Source organism: Spermophilus citellus, assembly GCF_964194105.1.
Source record: "Spermophilus citellus genome assembly, chromosome: 14".
In the NCBI taxonomy this organism is placed as follows: Eukaryota; Metazoa; Chordata; class Mammalia; order Rodentia; family Sciuridae; genus Spermophilus; species Spermophilus citellus.
The window spans coordinates 19,883,365-19,900,860 of NC_138194.1; the positions used below are offsets into that span (position 1 = coordinate 19,883,365).

Consider the following 17,496-nt stretch of genomic DNA (forward strand, 5'->3'; position numbering starts at 1 on the left):
TTCTTCTAGATTTTCCAATGTACTTCAATATTCCAGTAGTCCCTGGAATATTTGACAATAGTCCCTGATAATCCTCTGAATTACATTGGTTTCTTTGGTAAGAGCTCCTCTTTTCCCTCTGATTTTAAGAATTCAAGCTTCTTTTTGATTTGCTGGTCTAAGGGCTTTTTTTCACTTTATTCATTTCAAAGAACAAACTGTTTCTTCTGTCATTTGTATTATTCTTTCATTATCCATTTTCTTAATTTTATTTCTGATCTTTATTCTTCCCTTGTACTAATTTGGGGAATAGTTTGCTTTGTGTTTTTAATAAGACTGACTTTTTTGTAGTATTTTTCATTTTTCTTGCTGTTGATTTCTTATTTCAGGCTACAATGGCCTGATAATATACAAATCATAAAGTCTCCATGTTCATATTTGTTAGGAAGTCATTTGTGATCTTAGATATAATCTATTTTGAAATCAGTTTCATCAACAGGTGAAAATAGAGTGTAATTAGCTATTGTTAAAGTATCTCATAGATATGTGTTATGTCCATTTTTGGAATACTGTGCTTTAACTACAGGTCAGTTTTTTCTTCTAAAATGATGGCTAATATTGTGTAACAGAAAGGTAAATGTGGGCACATATAATCAGTTTCACATGATTTCAGGAACTTGGATTAAAAAATGGTGGCAAATCTGTTGGCACTGGATTTTGAAAGAGTGGAGTGGGTAATACAATGATCAGACTGAAAGATGATAACTGGGTTTGATGACTCACACCTGCGATTCCAGTGAGGCAGGAGGATTGTGAGTTCAAAGCCAGCCTCAGCAGTTGAGTGGTGTCCTAAGCAACTTGACAAGATCCTGTCTCCAAGTAAAATATTTTAAAAAGCTGGGGTTGTGCCTCAATGGAAAAGTGCTGGGTTCAATTCCTGGTTCAAAAAGTTACAATGATTGTGGAAATTGAATTTTTTCATAAGCACATATGTGTGATATTCTTAAGGGCAATGAGAAAATAGCATGCAGGTATCTGTATGTGCCACTTGTGTGCCAGGGTTTGGTTTGCTCCTATAGATGGGCAACGTTACTCTTTTCTCACACAGCTTACTGTCCTTAGGTTGTATCTCTGTTTTGTCTTCCCAGCTCTATCTTGTATCTAGGTGTGGTAGGTACAAATGCAGGGCTGATGTCCTAGTGGGGATGAGGGAGATCCACTCTGGGCTAATGCAAAAGCAAGGAGACTAGAAAGCCCCTGGGACTGAATGCCTGCTGAGATTCATGACACTGATCAGCAGGGAAATGAGGTTTGTGTTTGACACACAGGCAAATCTACAAAAAAAAAAAAAAAATAGGTGTAAAACAGGATAAGGTTGTGGTTGACCACTTGGAGTTCTTAGCTTGTGTCAAGAAAATAATAATAATAGTATAGTGTTACTTAAGATAGGAGAAAAGATCATTTTAATAATAATAAATTGTATAAAACAATGGATATGAGAAGGAGGGACATTAGAAAGTCTTTCAAAAAAATAACCAATATTAGTTAGGTACATTTGTGCTAGGGATGTGGCTCAGTGGTACAGAAGTTGCCTTGCTTGTGCAAGTACCCAGTTTTAATTTTCTTCAATTTTTTTATAGTGATTAAAAGAAATAGTTTTTTTTAAATTTTATTTATTCTAATTTGATATAGCACACAGAATGCAATTCAGCTAATATTATACTAAAAGAGCACATTTTTTTCATGTCTCTGGTTGTACACAAAGTAGAGTCATATAATTTGTTTTAATACATGTACTAAGGATAATGATGTCTGTCTCATTCCCCAGTCTTTCCTACTTCCTTATTTCCTCTGTTCCCCTCCCACCCTCTGCCCTATCTAAACTTCATCTATTTCTCCCATGCGCATTTCCATCCCCACTATGAATTGCCCTCTTTATATCAGAGAAAAGTTTTAGCATTTGTCTTTTTGGGATTGACTAACTTTGTTTAGCATTATCTTCTCTAACTCCATCCATTTACCTGCAAATATCAAGATTTTATTTTTTATTGCTGAGTAATATTTCATTGTGTATATGTACCACATTTTTTTATTGATGCATCCATTGAAGGGCATCTAGGTTGGTACTACAATTTAGCTATTTTGAACTGTGCTGCTATAAATATTGATGTGGCTGTGGCCCCTGTAGTGTGCTGTTTTTAGGTCCTTTAGGTAAAGTCCTAGAAGAGGGATATCTGGGTCAAATGATTGTTCCATTCCCAACTCTCCAAGGAATCTTACTGCTTTCCATATTGACTACACCAATTTGCATTCCCACCAGCAATGTATGAGTGTGCATGTTTCCCCACATCCTCACCAACAGTGTTGTTGTTTGTCTTCATAACAGTTGCCATTGTGACTGGAGTGAGGTGATATCTTAGTTGTAAGTTCTATGTCTAATTCATTTCTTTGCATACAGATGCCAAGGTGTTCATAATTCTTTAAAATGATTGTATCATCTCCAGTGAAGTCCTGACTTCTCTTGCGTGTTTTTTTTTTAGTTTATTTCTAGGTTTTCAGTTCTCTTCTACTCATCTGTTTGTATACTCCTTGCCACATATCTCACCTTTTGGGTTACTGTAAGTTCATAGTAAATCTCAGAATCAAATATTTCAGTCCTGTAAACTTATTCTACAGAATTGTTGACCACTCTGTATGCCTACCTTCTCCATATAGCCTTTAGAAGAATTTTTTTTTTTATATTTGTGCAACAGGTTGTTAGTATTTTATCATGGTTGTGTTTAATTCATTTATGAGAGTTGTATATGACTAATATCATAATATTGAATGCTCCTTTGTATGTTTGGTAGTTGTAGGGCTCCCCAACTTACAGGAAGTTGATCAGGAGTGTAGATGACATTCTGGGACTTATAAGTGGCATCCATATTAGGTGAAAGACTGCAATTTTGAGACATGAACTAGTGACGTTTGTGCCAACCAGTGTAAAAAATATGTTCTTTTTCAAAAATATTTTTGAGATGTTGATGTACCTTTATTCTTTATTTATATGTGCTGCTGAGGATCAGACCTGGTGCCTCACACATGCTGGGCAAGTACTCTGCCACTGAGCCAAAACCCCCATTTGATTTCCTGCAAATTCACACATTTTCTTTTAGAAAAATAAATTTTAAAGGACATTGCAGGTGAGAACTTTAAACTGACTCCAGCTATGTGTCTGTTAACTGGTGAGAATTGTGACTCTGGAAGGCTAAGCATTTTCTTTCTTTGCAAATGGATCTGAGATCTGTGGACGTTAGAGAATTATTTTCTTAGCTCCCCAGAATTACCTGAATATCTGCTTAGGAATGAGCCACAGAAGGCCACAGTGTTACAGTGATGGTGCTCCACAGTTTGGAAAATATATTTATTCTAACATGTCAGGATTTTTATTTTTTGCATTTTGTGAACAGTGACTATAATCATCTACTAACCTGATTAGTCTGGTTGTTGTTCCTTTCATAAAATCTTGATACCATACAATTTCAATTGGCTCAAGTATTTGAACATTTTGCTATTGTAGATTTTAATTGTTTATTTCTTTAGATGATGTGATTATGTTCTGATGTCAAGGTAATTCTTCCAATGAAGCAGCTATGTTTAAGTAATTAAGATCAATCCACACGTGGAAAACCCTTGTGGACACTTCTGGTGTGTCTTACTGATCTCATCTTTTTTTTGCACACAGAGGTGATTACAGCCCTGTGCCTCTTTTATGACTAAGAATGTTATTATGTATTTCTCAAAGCCATCATTTTCCTTAGTTATATTTCCTTGGTTGTATGAATTTTAAGTAACTTATCATTGCCATTTTTTTTCATTACAATTATATTAACAGGTGTTTTTTCTTTTATTAACCATTTCTTTGTCTCAGTCTTTTGAACAAATATATGCTGCTGCCTGGGCCTCTATTGTACCAAATTTATTCACTCATTGAACTGCTTATAGAACTTAATATTTTAAGTCTACATTTTCATGAAGTGGAAGTGTCACTTCACATGTCTCCATTCATTAATATTTTATGAATATTTTACACAATGGGAATGTGTCATGGATGATACTTGAAACTAATTGTATTGGGGAGCTCAACATATCTCATGGATACAAACAGAGAGAATAACTACCTGACTGTTTTCAATAGCTTTTTTACCACTTTTTGTCTCCCTTGGGCACAATCACCTTATGAGTATATCTTTGACAATCTGATTTGCATCTGGAATGTCCCCCAAACTTCATTCACCAGTGGCAGAAAAGTTAGGAGTTGAGCTTTTATTCAGTTCTTGGATTTGGTATATATCCTTCACTTCACTCTGATATGGAATATATATACTGTTTTAGAACTTACTTTCCATTATCTAATTCAGAGGAAAATACGTGTCTTACTACATAATTAAAGTAATTCTCCCATGTGACAGTCAGTTCTACTAACTCTTAATCAAAATTAAACACTAAATAATGGTTTCATCCCTGTGCTGTTTATCTACCAATTTTTATTTCAGAAGCCATTGACATTCAGGGATGTTGCCATTGATTTCTCTGAGGAGGAACGGGAATGCCTGCATCTTGCTCAGCAGAATTTATATAGAGAAGTGATTTTGAAGACCTACAGCAACCTGGTCTTTGTGGGTGAGCATAAATTTTCATCATAAATTCCTAATTATCATTATTTAATTTTCTTCCCTTGAAGTATATTTTCTGGGAACTTCACTATAAGAAAGGGATTCAGATTCATGTTTTCAATAGAAAAGATGGGGTATTTCTTGGTGCTGACAAGAAAATATTAAGTTTCTTTTTGTCCTTAATGCTTTCCTGTGTTGGCATGTTGTTCCTAATGATAATTAGGAATTTATGGTTGACTTAGAGGAATGCACTGATGTCAAATACTGTGGCCCACATATAGCACAGGACAGAGTTGAGGTGAAGGAGGAAGCCTAAATTCAAAAATGTTGATTGAGAAGTTATGCAGCAGAAAAGATTTTTGAGAACCTTTAATTTCTTTCTCTTGTTATCATAGAAGAACCTGTACTGTGTTGTGTGCTTTAAAATAATCTAGTCTCCTGCTTTTCCTCCAGTAATGTCTCCATACATGCAAATTAACAACAAAACACTCCCCATGCCTTGTGAGTGTCAATGTTATCTGACAGCTCTTCCATAATTTTTAAAGATATTTTTTAGGTTTTAATGAATTTCCCATTTATTCATATGTGGTGAGAGGATCTAACCCAGGGCCTCATACGTGGTAGGCAAGCCCTCTACCACTAGTTTACAACCCCAGCCCCTCTTCCATTATTGCAGGTAATTTTTGTACATTTCTGGAGACCTCTAGGTCAACCCATTGTAATACTTCAATATCGTAAGTCAGTTTCTCTAAACTTACTTTATTTTCACTAAATTTTCTTTATCAGAGTTCTTTCTGTTATGTGTAATGGATTTTTTGTGAAATCATCTGCCGTAGTATAAAAGTCAAGATGGACAAAGACTGCTCTTTGGAGAGATGGTGTAAGTTGTAGTTGAATAAGAGGATTTGTAAAATAATGCATCTGTGAATATTTACTATTTGTTTGGTTAATTTGTTTTGTTTTTTTTTTATTTTTTCATTGTGTACAGTGGGTTCCGTGTTACAGATTGGGTTTCCTCATATCAGTTAATTGCTTCACAAATTACGATGTGCATGACTCTTGTTTGTATTGCCAATAATGTTATATGTGATTTTGCTTGTATAAATATTAAGCCTCTTTTGTCTATGACTTTTATATTTTATCTTGATTAGCTTTGCATTCTGCCCATGTACATAGAAATTGAAGTTTTTTATATGTAAATGTAATGGGGATTGATGACAGTGATACTCTAATGCTGAACTACACCCCGAGCTCCTTTTTATTCATAGTTGGAGAGAGGCTATCACTAAGTTATTGAGGATGTCTTGAAATTGCAATTCTTCTGCCTCAGACTTCCTAGTAGCTGAGATTACAGGCATACTCATTATTTGTATATGGATGAGTTTGTTCTTATTTATACAATAAAGACCACATTATTTTAAATGTAGCTTTGAGAAGTGTTGCAATTCTTTTTTATGTATTGTTTGTAATTTTCATTATAATCAAAACTACAAAATAAAAATTACTGTCTCCTAAAATTTAAATATACAGTTCAGTAATTTTAATTCAAATTGTTATGCAATACATCTCTAAAAGTTTAGATCACAAAAAAAAAAAAAAATGCCTAGGAAGCAAGAGCTCATTTCCTTCTCCCAATCACAAAACCATTCTCCTTTGTTCAGAAAGCTGCTTCTTTAGTTTAAAGATGTCATATTTGTAGAATTCTGCAGAATTCTTTCTGTGACATTTGAGTTAATCTAGTGTACATATATTTTTAAAAATATATAATTAGAATAAATTTTTTGACTTCAAAATTTTATAAATTCTATATTCCAAATTGGCTCATTGTTCTTTTCAAGGAATATTTGGTTTGCATCCCCCATGATGCCTCTGTTGAATAACAATGTAAAAACACTGGTGTGCAAGGTTTTTTAATTTGTTATTAATGTGAAGGTTATTGCCACACTCACTAAAAAGTCCATCTACCTAACTCTATGTCTGCATTTACAATTGAATGCTGTAAATTTTAGTATATTTTCAAGCAGGGAAATAGTCTTATTTGTATTTTGGGGGATATTCATACAATTTAAAGGATAGATTTCTCTGCAAAAAAAAAATGATTTTTAACAATGGGCGTTTGATGCTTATTACCTGGAATCTCTAGTTAACTTTAAGTAGTATAAACATCTTTTATTTTATCTTTCAATTCTTGAACAACAGCATGCCCAAGAGTGTTCAGTCAACTAACACATATTTAGGGGTTTTTGAACATTCCTATCACTTTTTACTTCAAATTTTTATTCCATGTTGGTTACAAAATAACTAACACTTAAATATTTATTAACCTTTGTTGTAATACATAAAATTGGTCTATCCAGCATAATATCCAACTTGTGATTAAGAATAGGGATTCTATAAGTCTACAATAGTTTCAAAATATTTTCAAAGTCTTTTACTTTGCAATTTCCATTTTGCTTCACTGTATTTTCCTTTTCAGTAAGTGGGGATTGATGTCTCCTAGGATGAAAGTGATTCTGTTTTCATTCAACTCGCTCAATGGTTTCTTTGTGTGTTTGGGAAGTACAATATTCATTGCTAATGTATTTACTCTTAATTCAGAACCTAGGGAAAGGTTCCATTTCTCTATTTTGCCTCTTTTCAAAGGCTTTTTAAAATTTAAAATGATTTCTATGTCCTATAACTATCTTAAACTATGTTTTGTGTACTATAATTTAGAAAGCACAGGTTTTGCTCGGTCACTTTTGTATGTGTCACTCTTGTATCCCTTTGCTTTCAGTATGTGTGTGTCCTTAGAGTTAGAGTATCCTGTGGACTATCTACAGTTGTTATTTTTACAGTTAATTCATATAGCCAAGGTTTGTTTTGATCAGAATTTTGTAATCTTTAATTTGCCAGCAAAAAAAAAATTAAAAATGAAGAATCTCCTACTTATACTTTGTATGAGTATCAACTTTACTTCACTTTATTAAAAATTAATATATTTGTGGCTTTTCAAAACTATATTATGGTTTCAGGTATATATGTCTATTAACAGTTTTGTTTTATGCTTTTGTCTTTCAAATTCAATTGTAAAATTACTTGTTTTGTGACCCATCATTACAATAAAATATAATTGTTTGTGCCAAGAAATTTTTAGAATTTCATATGATTTGTGTGCTGTGCACACTTACATTTTACTATGAAGGATACATTTCATATTTTTTGGAGAACAGATCTAGTATTGATGAATGGTGTGTGCATTTATATCTTTAAAGTCTTTATTTTCCTTCTCTTTTGAAAGATAGTAGCTGTGAATATAATGTTTTGGTTGATACTTTTGTTCTTCCATCCCTTGAAAATACCCCTGAATTCTATGCTGTGCTGTGAAGTTTTGAGTAAGGATTTTACAATTATGTAGTTACACATTTCTAGGTGACCATTTTTTTTTTCTCTTGGATGCTCTGAATATTCTCTGTAATAAAACTTGGATTAAAACCTGCTTTGAGTCTTCACAACATTGAGCTGTTTTGAATGTTTTATTTTTTCTATTTTCTGAGATGCATTTATTAGTACTGGAAAGAGAACTACCACTTTGCATTTTTTATTTTGTCTGGCCTTGAAATTTTGGTCCTTCTGGCTCAACCTCCTATGTTGATATGTACAACCGCCCGTGACTCTTTCAGACATTTTCTAAAGAAAGTCTTTAAACATACATATTGTGCTTATTACTATTAACAATTATTGACTAGATTTTATTCCATTTTTTGTGTGTTGGTTTAGTTTGGTGAACCTATTTTAAATTTTAATTTACTATTCCTTTTGAGTAATTCATAAGTTAGTTTTCTTACAGTAGATTTAGCCATGTTTTTTTTTTTCTGTTGGTAAGCAGGAACCCCTTTTTGAACAGTACCCAAATATTCACTTGTTTCATATTTTTATTTTTTAATGAAACCAAAGAAAGTTGGTAGATTTTTAAAATATATTGTGAAGGAGGAAAGGCTTTGTGTATTTTCCTCTACTATATTACTCTCCATAGTAATGTACTCATCTTGGAAACTGTGAACACTAAGATGATTTGGAAATTTCTCAAAGTAATTTTCTGTGTACATTTTTATTTGATTTATATGTTTCTGCATTACCAATGGGCTTAGATATAATAACCTACTCCCCTTCTTATGTTTCTTTATTGCTGTAATTTCTTATGTTTGCAAAATATACTCAGCCCAGTACAGTGATTATACATTATTATTATTTTTATTTCAGCCATGACTTCTCATCATCCTGGAGAAATTTTACCAGAGCAGGGAATACAAGAGAGAGAGGGAAGATATGGAAAGTATGACCTTCACCATTTACCACTAAGAAAACAATGGGAAAATATATGTGAGAGTAAAGTTCAAAAATCACATTATAATGGTCAAAACCAAGTAGTAGTCACTATTTATGATAAGAATTTTATGGTCAAAGGACTCCAGAAACAATTAATATCTGAAAAAAGTTCAATTTATTTCACTTACTTCTCAGGAGCTGTGTGTTTCTAAGAATATATCCACAACCATTTTTGAAGTGAAAAGAAATGTGGAAAATTTGAAATCTGTCCCATGCATCAGTTTTTAACTCTGCCAATTATAAATGTAGCACCAAGTTAAACTTCTATTCAAACATTTTCACAGAGAAGTTATTTTTAAAAGTGATAATTTGAGAGTTTCTTTACAAAATGTCAATTTTTCTGCAACAAAATTGTAATTTCTCCTTGTTCCCAAATAGACAATATTAGGAATTGTAGAAAGTTTTCTAATTCCCCACTATTGCTCAATAATAATTCTGATATAGATTTCTGGAAAGTGCACTATATAAATAATGCTATAAGTAACACCATTAGCCATGTCTCTACCCTGAGTAATTACCAGTATAGTTACAGTGGTGCTAAAAATAATATGAATATACAGAAACCCCTAGTCATTTTCTAAAGGAAATTTACCAAGATAAAAAAAATATTGGAAAGTTTGCCTAAGTGCTCAAAAACTATCACTCATCTAAATATTCATAGTCAAGACAAAACTTGCAAGTGAAAGGTATGTGAAAGGGCTCTTAATCACAGTACAGTGCTTGCTCAATACAAGAGAATTTATAGAGAAAGAGAGACCTATACATTTAAAGACTGTATCAAAGCATCGGCTTGCTCAGCATGTTCTAAACACAGTAGATACTATGACACTGATAAACCCTATAAATTTAAAGAATGCGGAAAAACTTTTAGTGAAAGGTTACAACTTGTTAAGCATCAGAGAATTTATACTGAAGAAAAGACCTGTAAATGTAAGAAGTGTGGAAAAGCCTTAAAAAATTTTCAACACTTACTCAACACCAAAAATTTATTCTGCAGAGAAGACCTACCAATGTGAAAAATGCAATGCACTCAAGAGCTTTACTCAACATCACTGTGTTCATACAAGAGATATGACATGCAAATGCAAAGAATGTAACAAAACTTCTAATAAAAGCTCCAATCTTATTTGTCACCAGTAGACACACCCTGCAGAGATCCCCCACATATGTAAACAATTTTGCAAAGCTTTTAGTCAAAAACCAAGCCTTAAAAATCACCAGAGAATTCATACTGGAGAGAAGCCCTACAAATGTAAAGTGTGTGGTAAGAGTTTGAGTCACAAATTGTCACTTACTCAGCACCAGCGAATCCACACTGGAGAGAAGCCCTACAAATGTAAATAGTGTAGCATAGCTTTTAGTAGCAACTCCCAGCTTAATCATCACCAAAGGATTCATCCTGGATAGAAGCCCTACAAATGTAAAGTGTGTGGCAAGAGTTTTAATAAAAAAAAAAAAAAATCACTTACTTAGCACCAGCGAATCCACACTGGAGACAAGCCCTACAACTGTAAAGAATGTGGCAAAGCTTTTAATAGCATCTCACAGTGTAATTGGCACAAAAGTATTCATACTAGAGAGAAGCCCTACGAATGTAAAGTGTGTGGCAAGAATTTCAGTAAAAAATCATCACTTACTCAGCACCAGCGAGTCCACACTGGAGAAAAGCCCTACAAATGTAAAGAGTGTGGCAAAAGTTTTAATCAAAAAATATTACTTACTCAGCACCAGAGGATCCACACTGGAGAGAAGCCCTACAACTGTAAAGAATGCGGCAAGTATTCTTGTAGGCAAGTGCTCTACAACTAGTCTACAACTCCAGCCTCTCTTCCATTATTTAAAGGAAATTTTTGCACATTTCTGGAGACCTCTAGGTCAACCCATTGTAATACATTACTATCATAAGTCAGTTTCTCTGATCTTATTTGTACATTTTTTTCACTAAAATTTCCTTATCAGAGTTCTTTCTGAATATGTGTAATGGATTTTCTGTGAAATTATCTACCATGAAATGAATGTCAAGCTAGCAAAGACTGCTCTTTTGAGAGATGGTGTTGAAGTTGTAGTTGAATAAGACGATTTGTAAAATAATACATCTGTGGATATTTACAATTTGGATGGTTAATTTTTTTCTTTGTTTTGTCATTGTGTCCAGTAGGTTCCGTGTGACAGACTGGGTTTCCTCATATCAGTTAATTGCTTCACAAATTACGATATGCATGACCCTGGTTGATATTGCCAGTCATGTTATATGTGCTTTTGCTTGTATAAATATTAAGCCCCTTTTGTCTATGACTTTTGTATTTTGTCTTGATTGGGTTTTCATTCTGCCCATGTACATAGAAATTGAAGTTGTCTATATGTAAGTGTAATTGGGATTGATCGTAATGATACTCTAATGCTGAATTACACCCCAAGCTCCATTTCATTCATAGTTGGAGAGAGATTCTCATTACATTAATGAGGATGTCTTGAAATTGCAATTCTCCTGCCTCAGACTTCCTAGTAGCTGAGATTACATGCATGCCCATCATTTGTATATTTATGAGTTTTTTTTATTTATAGGATGAAGACCACATTATTTAAAATGTACCTTGAGAAATGTTGCAAATCTCTTTATCTTTTAATTTTTATTGTAATCAAAACCACAAAATAAAAGTTACTGTATCCAAAATTTTAAATATACAGTTCAGTAACATTAATTCAAATTGTTATGCAATGTAACTCTAAAAACTTTACATCTCAAAAAAATATCAATTCCTAAGAAAAAAGGGCTCATTTCTGTCTCCCCATCACAAAACCATTCTCTTTTGTTCAGAAAGCTTCTTTTTTAGTTTAGAGATGTCATATTCATAGAATTCTGCGATATTCTTTCTGTGACATATTTCAGTTAACCTAGTGTACATACATTTTGTAAAATATATAATTAGAATAAATCTTTGACTTCAAAGTTCTATAGTTTTTATATTCCAAATTGTCTCATCCATTCTTTTCAAAGAATATTTGGTTTGCATCCCCCATGATGGCTCTGTTGTATAACAGGATAACAACCCCTGTGTGCAATGTTTTTAATTTGCTATTGATGTGATTTCCACACTCGCTCAGAACTCCATGTACCTAACACCATGCCTGCATTTACAATTGAATGCTGTAACTTTTAGTATATTTTTTAGCAGGGAAATATTCTAATTATATTTGTATTTTGTGGGATATTCATACAATTTAAAAAATAGATTTCTCTGCAAAATAAATAAATAAATAACAACGGGAGTTTGAAAAATATTACCTGGAGCCTGTTGTTAGCTTTAAGTAGTATAAGCATCTTTTAATTTTATCGTTCAATTCTTGAACAACAGCATGGCCAAGAGTGTTCAATCAACTGACACATATTTAGGGATTTTTGAACATCCTTATCACTTTTCACTTCAAATTTTTATTCCATGTTGGTTACAAAATAACAATCACTTAAATATTTATTTACCTTTGTATTAATACATAAAATTGGTCTATCCAACATAATATCCCACTTGCGATTAAGAACAGGGATTCTATTAGTCTACAATAGATTCAAAATATTTTCAACGTCTTATGCTTTGCAATTACCATTTTTCTTCACTGTATTTCCCTTTTCAGTAAGTGGGGATTGATGTCTCCTAGGATGACAATGATTCTTTGTTTTCATTCAACTCTCAATGTTTTCTTTGTGTGTTTGGGAAGTAGGATGTACATTGCCAATGTATTTACTCTTAATCCTAGGAAAAGGTTCCTTCCCTCAATTTTTGCCTCTTTTCAAAGGTTTTTTTTTTTAATTTAAAATGTCTTCTATGCCCTGTAAGTGTCTTAAAATATGTTTTGTGTACTATCATTTAGACAACCCAGGTTTTGTTCAGTCACTTTTGTATGTGTCATTCTTATATTCTTTTTCTTTCAGTATATGTGTGTCCTTAGACTTAGAGTATCCTGTGGACTACCTTCAGTTGTAATTGTTAGATTAATTCAGATAGCCAAGGTTTGTTTTGATCAGATTTTATAATCTTGTATTTGCCAACAACAAAAAAAAATCTAAAAATGAAGAATCTCCTACTCATACTTTGTATGAGTATCAACTTGACTTCACTTTATTAAAAAATTGAATATATTCATGTGTCCTTTCAAAATTAGATTATTGTTGCAGGTATATATGCCTATTAACAGTTTTGTTTTTATGCTTTTGTCTTTCATATTCTATTGCAAAATTATGTATTTTGAGACCCATCATTACAATAAAATAGAATTGTTTGTGCCAAGAAATGTTTAGAATTTCATATGACTTGTGTTGCTGTGCACACTTACATTTTAGTATGAAGGATTACCTTTAGTACTTTGTGGAGAACAGATCTAATGTTGATGAATAGTCTGTTCATTTTTATATCTTTAAAGTCTTTATTTTCCTTTTGTTTTGAAAGATAGCTGTTCTGAATATAGTGTCTTCATTGATAATTTTATTCTTTCATGCCTTGAAAATAGCCCTATTGTGAAGTTTTGACGAAGGATTTCACAATTATATAGTTACCTATTTCTAGGTGATCCATCTTTTTCTCTTGGATGCTCTCAATATTCTGAGTTTTAAAACTTGGATTAAAAACCTGCTTTGAGTCTTTACAACTTGGAGATAATTGAGCTGCTTGGATGTTTTATTTTTCCTATTTTATGAGATGTTTTTATTAGTACTGGAAAGATAACTTAAGGGCACTGTACCACTTTGAATTTTTTTTTTTTTTACTTTGACTGCCTTGAAATTTTGATCCTCTGGCTCAACCTCCTATGTTGCTATGTAAAACCACCCCTGACTCTTTCAGACATTTTCTAAACAAAGTCTTTAAACACACATTTTCTGCTTATTAACAATTCTTTACTAAATGTTATTCTGTTTTTTGTGTGTTGGTTTAGTTCAGTAAACTTCTTTTAAATGATAATTTAATATTCCCCTGAGTAATTCATAACTTTTACTTTTCTTACAGTTGATTTTGCCATTTTTTTCTGTTGGTAAGCAGGAACCCCTTTTTGAACAATCCCCAAATATTCATGTTTCTTATTTTTTTTAATGAAACAGAAGAAATATATTGTGAAGGAGGAAAGGCTTATAACACAATTTGTCGTCTTCTACAATATAACTCTCCATAGTAAGGTACTCATCTTTGATACTATGAACACTAAGATGATTTGGAAAGTTTTCAAAGTAATTTTCTGTGTACATTTTTATTTGATTTATATATTTCTGCAGTAACGATGGACTTGGATTTAATAATCCACTCCCCTTCTAATGTTCCTTTATTGCTGTAAATTCCTATGTTTGCAAAATATAATCGGCCCAGTACAGCAAGTAAACATGATTGTTATTTTTATTTATTTCAGCCATGACTTCTCATCGTCCTCAAGAAATTTCACCAGAGCAAAGAATAAAAGAGGGAGAGGGAAGATATGGAAAGTTGGCCCTAGATTATTTACCACTAAGAAAACAATGGGAAAATATAGGTGAGAGTAAAGTTCAAAAATTGTATTATAATGGACAAAACCAATTAGTAGTCCCTATTTATGGTCACAAGACACCAACAATATTTGAAAAAAATTCAATCTATTCCACTTACTTTTGAGGAGCTGTGTATGTCTTTAAGAATATATCCACAGCCATTTTCCAAAAGGAAATGTGGAAAATTTGAAAAGAAATCTGGTCCATGCATAAGTTTTTATCTTAGCCAATTATAAATGTAGCACTGAGTTAAACTTCCAGTCAAATATTTGCACAGAAAAGATATTTGAAAATGAAAGACACATTTCTAAAAGTTATACTTTTGAGAATTTCTTTACAAAACGTCCATTTTTCTGCAACAAAACAGTAATTTCTCCTTGTGCAAAAATGGACAATGTTAAGAATTGTACAAAGGTTTCTATTTCCCCACTATTGCTCAATGACAATTATGATAGATTTCTGGAAAGTGCTATAAGTAACACCATTAGCCATGTATGTACCCTGAGTAATTAGCAGTATATTTACATTGGTGATAAAAATTATGAATATAGAGAAACACCTAGTCATTTTCTAAAGGAAATTTACCATGATGGAAAATGTGGGAAAGTCTTCCTTCAGTGATCAAAAACTATTACTCATCCAAATATTCATAGTCAAGACAAAACTTGCAAGTGTAAGGCATGTGAAAGGGCTCTTAATCACAGTGCAGGGTTTGCTCAATACAAGAGAATTTATAGAGAAAGGGAGCCCTATAAGTTTAAAGAATATATCAAAGCATTGGCTTGCTCAACAAATTCTAAACACAGTAGATATGATGACAGTGACAAACCAAATTTAAAGAATGCAGAAAAACTTTTTAGTGAAATTCGGTTACAATTTGTTAAGCATCAGAGCATTTTTACTGAAGAAAAGACCTGTAAATGTAAAAAGCGTTGCAAAGCCTTAAAAAAATTTTCAACTCTTACTCAACATCAAAAAATGTATTCTGCAGAGAAGACCTACCAATGTGAAGAATGCAACATACTCAAGAACTTTACTCAACATCACAGTGTTCATACAGGAGATACGCCATGCAAATGCAAAGAATGTGACAAAACTAATAAAAGATCCAATCTTATTTGTCACCAGTGTGCATACCCTCTAGAGATGTCCCACATATGTAAACAAGTTTGTGAAGCTTTTAGTCAAAATCCAAGCCTTAAAAATCACCAGAGAATTCATACTGGAAAGAAGATCTACAAATGTAAAGTGTGTGGCAAGAGTTTTAATCATAAATCATCATTTACTGAGCACCAGCGAATCCACACTGGAGAGAAACCCTACACCTGTAATGTATGTTGCAAAGCTTTTAGAAGAAAGTCACATCTTAAGGGCCACAACAGGATTCATACTGGAGAAAAGCCCTACAATTGTAAAGGATGTGGCAAAGCTTTTAAAAGTAAGTCACATCTTCATTGCCACAACAGGATTCATACTGGAGAGAAGCCCTACAAATGTAGAGAATGTGGCAAGAGTTTTAATCAAAAATCATCACTTACTCAGCACCAGCGATTCCACACTGGAGAGAAGCCCTACAACTGTAAAGGATGTGACAAAGCTTTTAAAAGTAAGTCACATCTTGATCGCCACAACAGGATTCATACTGGAGAGAAGCTCTACAAATATAGAGAGTGTGGCAAGAGTTTTAATCAAAAATCATCACTTACACAGCACCAGCGACTTCACACTGGAGAGAAGCCTTACAACTGTAACATATGTGGCAAAAGTTTTCATCATAAAATATCACTTACTCGGCACCAGAGAATCCACACTGGAGAGAAGCCCTACAACTGTAAAGTGTGTGGCAAAAGTTTTACTACTACAAACACACATCTTGATTGCCACAACAGGATTCATACTGGAGAAAAGCCCTACAACTGTAAAGGATGTGACAAAGCTTTTAAATGTAAGTCACATCTTGATCACCACAACAGGATTCATACTGGAGAGAAGCCCTACAACTGTAAAGGATGTGACAAAGCTTTTAAAAGTAAGTCACATCTTGATCACCACAACAGGATTCATACTGGAGAGAAGCCCTACAAATGTAGAGAGTGTGGCAAGAGTTTTAATCAAAATTCATCACTTATTCAGCACCAGCGACTTCACACTGGAGAGAAGCCCTACAACTGTAACATATGTGGCAAAAGTTTTCATCATAAAATATCACTTACTGAGCACCAGAGGATCCACACTGGAGAGAAGCCCTACAACTGTAAAGAATGCGGCAAGAGTTTTCATCACAAATCATCACTTACTCAACACCAGAGAATCCACACTGGAGAGAAGCCCTACAAATGTAGAGAATGTGACAAAGATTTTAATAAAAAATCAACACTTACTCGACACCAGAGAACCCATACTAGAGAGAAGTCCTATAAATGTGAAGAATGGCAAAGCTTTTAAAATTGAAGATCACATATTACTAAACATTATAGATTTTATTCTGGAGAGAACTTTTACAAGTGAAAACATTGCATCAGTGTCTTTAAGGATGAATCAACCCTTATTTCACAGTAGTTCAACACTATTTAAAACCAGAGATATGATAGCACAGAAATTATACAAGTGTAAAATAGGTGTCAGAGTCTCCAACAGTTGTTCACATCCTACTCAGGACCTCAGAATTCATATGAGTGAGAGGAAATGTGGAAAAATTTTTGCAAAGCTTTTGGCCATTGATCAAACATTTTTAAAACACTGGAGGATTTATAGCATATAGAAACCCAAAGAATGTGTCCAAGACTGTATTCAGTTTCAGACATTTTTCAATTTCTGACCTCATACCTGTAGCAAATGTGGAGTAGCATTTGTCCAAAGTATATACCTTAGATAACAGCAAAATAATTACAAAATACCTTGACAAATATAACAATTGTAAGTTTCTTATTTATAGCCCATCCCTTTAAGTATTTGGGACCTAGGAGGGAAAGAATCATTTAAATG

General features: G+C 33.1%; 1 long non-coding RNA gene across 1 annotated transcript; it reads left to right on the forward strand.

The window, feature by feature from the left end:
- Positions 1–4,541: 4,541 nt before the first annotated feature.
- Positions 4,542–15,835, forward strand: LOC308633698. The gene is made up of 3 exons (XR_014018848.1): positions 4,542–4,641; positions 14,397–14,516; positions 15,503–15,835. It is a non-coding gene; the product is annotated as an uncharacterized lncRNA (long non-coding RNA).
- Positions 15,836–17,496: the final 1,661 nt, after the last annotated feature.